General features: G+C 45.0%; 1 long non-coding RNA gene across 1 annotated transcript in view; it reads left to right on the forward strand.

Moving 5' to 3' along the window:
• The window catches only part of LOC310632646, a 1,302,393-nt gene that overhangs the window by 348,083 nt on the left and 948,242 nt on the right, over positions 1–6,068 (forward strand). The window lies entirely within an intron of this gene.

The following is a 6,068-nucleotide window of genomic DNA, read 5'->3' on the forward strand; positions in this document are numbered from 1 at the left end:
GTTTGATGGCCTTCAAGATAGGCTGAAACAGGAAATAAAGATTTGCCCCATGTTTGGGGCCTAGCAAGGTAATCTAAATAGTTAACAAGTATTTGATACATACCTCCCCTTGCAGAAGCTAACAAAGCGAGAGAGATCCTGTGGCTCAAGAGGTAAAAACAACTGCCTAATGTGCAATCAGCCCAGGTTCGAATCTCAGAAGGGTATGGCTGACTGATTAAAACTAATGTTTGAAATGCATATCGGTCTCCCTTAATTCTTTGTTAGTAATTTACATAAACATATGAGCTGTCCGGTGTGACTACTGCCTGTTCGATGGCCTTCAAGATAGGCTGAAACAGGAAATAAAGATTTGCCCCATGTTTGGGGCCTAGCAAGGTAATCTAAATAGTTAACAAGTATTTGAGATATATATATATATATATATATATATATATATATATATATATATATATGTATGTATGTATGTATGTATGTATGTATGTATGTATGTATGTATGTATGTATGTATATGTATATGTATATGTATGTATGTATATATATATATATATCTGTAAATTTTTTTGCTTGCTAACAAAGACTAAAGGGAGAACAGTATGATCATTTCAAACTTATTTGTTCTCATCAGTCAGCCATACCCTTCTGAGATTCTAACCTGGGCCGACTGTGTCTTAAGCAGTTGTTTTAATATCAGAAGGGTATGGCTGACTTGTGGGAACGGCCAGAATTTGGTCTCCCAAGAATTTGGTTTTTCACCTTTCAGCCTTTCCGTGCCTTCCTGTAGCTTCAGTGCAGAGCACACTCTCCTGGCTGGGAGGGGGGCCTGGCATGTGGGAGGTTTGGGAAATGCTATGATAAAGACTTCACATACATCTTATGCTATCTTGTTTTTGTGTGATCTCATAAGCACCTGAGTATCCAATTATTTCTGTGTATCCTGTTTGTGTGAGACTGATGTAATTTTTGTAATATTGGAGGTGAATAAAAGTTCAGGGGGCAGTGTACTCTCCAGAGTTCTTTTGGAGACGAGGCTGCCCTGCTGGTTCAGGACAACTCTATCGACCCGGGTCTGAATTCCTTTCCCTTTGTCTTAATTCTTTTCCCTTCATGACTGATGAGAACAAATAAGTTTGAAATGATCATATCGATCTCCCTTTATTCTTTGTTAGCAAGCCAAAAAATTTACACAAATATGAGCTGCCACTGCTGTGGCTACTGCCTGTTGATGGCCTTGGGCTAGGCTGAAACAGGAAATAAGATTTGTCCCATGTCTGGGACTAAGCAAGTGTATTCTGAATGCTTAACAAACACACACACACACACACACACACACACACACACATTATTATTATTATTATTATTATTAATTTAATTTATATACCGTCAAGAGACTCAGGGCGGTTAACAGGGCAATACATAAAAACAGATACAAAAAATTAAAATTATTAAAACATGATTAAACAGTGCCCATAATAATACAAATTTAAAATTAAAAATTAAAATCATAGTAACAATCCCACCCCGTCCCATCAGGCCAGGCCCGCTTCGTTAAAGAGATGGGTTTTAAGGTCACGCCGGAAGGAGCGGAGATCGGGCGCCATCCGGAGCTCTACAGGAAGATGGTTCCATAAATCTGGTGCACCCACAGAGAATGCTCTCCCCCTGGGGGTCACCAGTCGGCATTCTTTGACTGGCGGCACCCTGAGGAGGCCCTCTCTGTGGGAGCGTACTGGGCGGAGGGAAGATGACGCCGGCTGCAAGTGCTCCCCAAGGTATTCTGGACCCATGCCATGGAGGGCTTTGTAGGTCATTACCAACACCTTGAACCTCACCCGGAAGACAACTGGCAACCAATGCAGCTCGCGGAGCAAAGGTGTAACACGGGAGTATCGGGAGACCCCCGATACAACTCTCGCGGCTGCATTCTGTACCAGTTGGAGCCTCCGAGTGGTCTTCAAGGGTAGCCCCATGTAGAGAGCATTGCAGTAATCAAGACGAGAGGTCACGAGCGCATGAGTGACCGTGCGCAAGGCATCCCGGTCTAGATAGGGCCGCAACTGGCACACCAGGCGAACCTGGGCAAACGCCCCCCTAGTTACAGCTACAATATGGTCTTCTAAAGAGAGCTGTGAATCTAGGAGGACTCCCAAGTTGCGAGCCCTATCTACAGGAGGTAATGACTCACCCCCCATAATGAGGGGTGGGATATCCTGAATATCCCGAGATGCCGGTACGCACAGCCACTCCGTCTTGTCAGGGTTGAGACGAAGCCTGTTCCTCCCCATCCAGACCCGGACCGCCTCCAGGCACCGGGACATCACGTCGAGGGCATCACTGGGGTGGTGTGGGGTCGAAATGAAAAGTTGGGTATCATCAGCATACTGATGGTACCCAACTCCAAAACCACGAATGATCTCACCCAGCAGTTTCATGTAGATGTTGAACAGAAGGGGCGAGAGGACCGACCCCTGAGGGACTCCACAAGCGAGAGGCCTCGCGGTCGAACTCTGCCCCCCTGTCAACACCGACTGCGAGCGTCCCAGGAGATAGGAGGAGAACCACTGAAGAACCACTGAAGAACCACTGGATCTTTGGTTATTCGGGTTTTTCCCCGCATAGAACTAAAGGTGTAGGGGCGACGTTTTGACGGAATCCCATCCGTCATCATCAGGCTAGTGGCTTCTGCTTTCTTCTTCTGGGAGAAGCATGTGGCTGTTTGTTCCTCTTTTTTAAACTGCCAGAGGGGGTGTGTTCTGTGGGTGGAGGTGTGCCCTGATTGGGTGGGGGAGTAAGTGTGTTCTGATTGGGTGGGAGTGTGTTTTGAATGGTGGGTGTGTTCTGATTGGGTGGGGGTGTGTTTTCAGTGGATGGGCTGGTCTCAGCTGCCAGCCTTAGACCTGAGCTGGTGAGTTATGCTGCTTTTGTTCGGCTTCATGTTTGTGGTGGTGCCATGTTTTTATAGTGGGTGTCAGTTTGCTTATTGTGTGGTTTGGAGGGGTTTAAAGTGGCTGATGTTGCAGCTGTAGTTAGGTTTCTGTTTTGTGGTTGTGCCTCATTATCATTGTGGGTTCGGATTTGCTTTTTGAATGGTTGTGTGGTGGTGATGTCATGTGGTGTTATCATAAGTTTGGGTCTATCATTCTTGGTGGTTGGGACTCGTCTGTCAATCAAGGCGGGTTTCCAAATGGTTGGTAGGCGAGAGGTATCATCTCGTTTGTTTATGCTGTGGGGGCGTTTTTCTATCTCAATGGCTTCTCTGATTATTCTGTTGTTAAAATGTTCAATTTTGGCGATAGTTTTGGTTTTTTTAAAATCAATTTCATGTCCCGTGGCTTCAAAGTGTTGGACCAGGGATGAAGTTTGTTCTCCTTTTCTGAGTGAGTTTTTGTGCTCTTCAATGCGTGCACTTATTCTTCTGTTGGTCTGTCCGATGTATGTGGTAGGGCAGGTGGTGCATGGGATTTCGTATACTCCTTGGTTTTCTAAGCCAATTATGTCCTTGGGGTTTCTTAGGATGGTGAATATTTTTCTGTCTGTGTAGAATGCTGTTTTGATGTTGTGTTTTTGGAGGACCTTGCTGATTCTGTCTGTGGTCCCTTTTAAGTATGGGAGGAGGGCTTTGCCATTTTCTTGTTCTCTGTCTTGTGTTTTTGTGGGTGTCTCTCTTCGGATTAAGTTGGTAATCGTGTTTCTTTGGAATCCATTGGCTGTTAGTACATTAGTGAGAGTGTGTAGTTCGGTTTTTTGGTGTTGTTCGTCAGCTAGGTGTTTTGTTCTGGAGATGAGTGTCTTGGCTACGGAGTTGATCTGTGCTGGGTGGTGGTGTGAGAGTGCATTCAGATAGCGGTTTGTGTGTGTTTTTTTATGGTAGATAGTGTGTCCTAGGGAGCCGTTGGGTTTCTTGTAGACTAAGACATCAAGGAAGGGAAGTTGATTGTTAGCTTCTGTTTCCATGGTGAATTGTATTTTGGGGTGTAGGCTATTGAGGTGTGTGAGGAAGTCATCCAGTTTTTCTTTGCCGTGTGGCCAGATTACGAAGGTGTCATCTACGTATCTGAGCCAGAGTTTGGGTTTGTGGTTGGATTTTTCTAGAGCGAGGGTTTCAAAGTGTTCCATGTAGAGGTTTGCGATGACAGGTGAAAGGGGTGATCCCATGGGTGCTCCTTCCATTTGTTTGTATCTTTGTCCATTGTAGATGAAGTATGTGTTAGATAGGCAGTGGTTGGTCAGATCTAGGATGTGTTTTGGGGGGTTGTATTTATTTAGGATAGCTGTCAAGGCTTCTTTGATTGGCACTTGGGTGAAGAGGGATACGACATCGAAGCTCACAAGTAGGTCACAGGGCTGTAAGTTTAGTTTACTTATGATCTCTATGAATTGGAATGAATCTTGTACGTGTGAGGTGATGGAATTTACGTAAGGCTGTAGTTGTTTGGCAAGAAATTTGGCTAGATTTTGTAGAGGTGAGCCTATGGAGCTGACTATGGGTCTGAGTGGGGTTCCTTCTTTGTGTATCTTGGGCAGACCATAGAGCTTAGGACATCTGGATGATTTTTCTCTGGGAATGATTGTTTTCTGGATCTCTTCACTGATGGGGGTGGCTTTTATTTTTGATTTTGTGGTTTTTTCCAGGTAGGTGGTGGGATCTGTCTTGAGGAGTTTGTATGTGGAGTCTCGGAGTAGGTTGGATAATTTGGTATGGTAGTCAGATGAGTTCATTACCACCGTGGCATTGCCTTTGTCTGCTGGCAGAATGATTATGCTGGTGTCATTTTTTAGGTTGAGTAGTGCTGTCTGTTCCTCTTTGGGTAAGTTGCTTTTGGGTGGTTTGCTGGTGCAGAGGATGTTGGTAACTTCGAGTCTGATTTTGTTGGCGCCATCAGGGTTAATTTTGGTCAGGCTGGATTCGACTCCACATATAATGGTTTCCGTGGGAATGTGTTTGGGAGCGACTGCAAAATTAAATCCTTTAGACAGGATGTTGGTTTCGGCTTTGGTGAGAATCCTATCTGAGATGTTGTGCACAGTTTGTGTCATGTGTTGCTGTGAGAGAGGAGGGGTTTGTTTCTGGTGTTCCTTTAGTCTTCGGAGTTTATTGGTGTGTGTGTCTGTTTTGTAGGCAGTCTCTGTTTCAGCTCTCCAGACAGCGATTTGTTTGAATTTGTCCCAAAGTGTGGGGTGGATCTTGTTGCTGAGTTTGAGGTGAAGTGTGAGGAGGTCTCTGTTGATTCGGTATAAGTGCACGCATTGAAGAGCACAAAAACTCACTCAGAAAAGGAGAACAAACTTCATCCCTGGTCCAACACTTTGAAGCCATGGGACATGAAATTGATTTTAAAAAAACCAAAACTATTGCCAAAATTGAACATTTTAACAACAGAATAATCAGAGAAGCCATTGAGATAGAAAAACGCCCCCACAGCATAAACAAATGAGATGATACCTCTCGCCTACCAACCATTTGGAAACCCGCCTTGATTGACAGACGAGTCCCAACCACCAAGAATGATAGACCCAAACTCATGATAACACCACATGACATCACCACCACACAACCATTCAAAAAGCAAATCCGAACCCACAATGATAACGAGGCACAACCACAAAACAGAAACCTAACTACAGCTGCAACATCAGCAACTTTAAACCCCTCCAAACCACACAATAAGCAAACTGACACCCACTATAAAAACATGGCACCACCACAAACACGAAGCCGAACAAAAGCAGCACAACTCACCAGCTCAGGTCTAAGGCTGGCAGCTGAGACCAGCCCATCCACTGAAAACACACCCCCACCCAATCAGAACACACCCACCATTCAAAACACACTCCCACCCAATCAGAACACACTTACTCCCCCACCCAATCAGAGCACACCTCCACCCACAGAACACACCCCCTCTGGCAGTTTAAAAAAAGAGGAACAAACAGCCACATGCTTCTCCCAGAAGAAGAAAGCAGAAGCCACTAGCCTGATGATGACGGATGGGATTCCGTCGAAACGTCGCCCCTACACCTTTAGTTCTACGCGGGGAAAAACCCTAATAACCAAAGATCCACATACG

Source organism: Vipera ursinii (assembly GCF_947247035.1).
Source record: "Vipera ursinii genome assembly, chromosome: 1".
NCBI lineage: Eukaryota > Metazoa > Chordata > Lepidosauria > Squamata > Viperidae > Vipera > Vipera ursinii.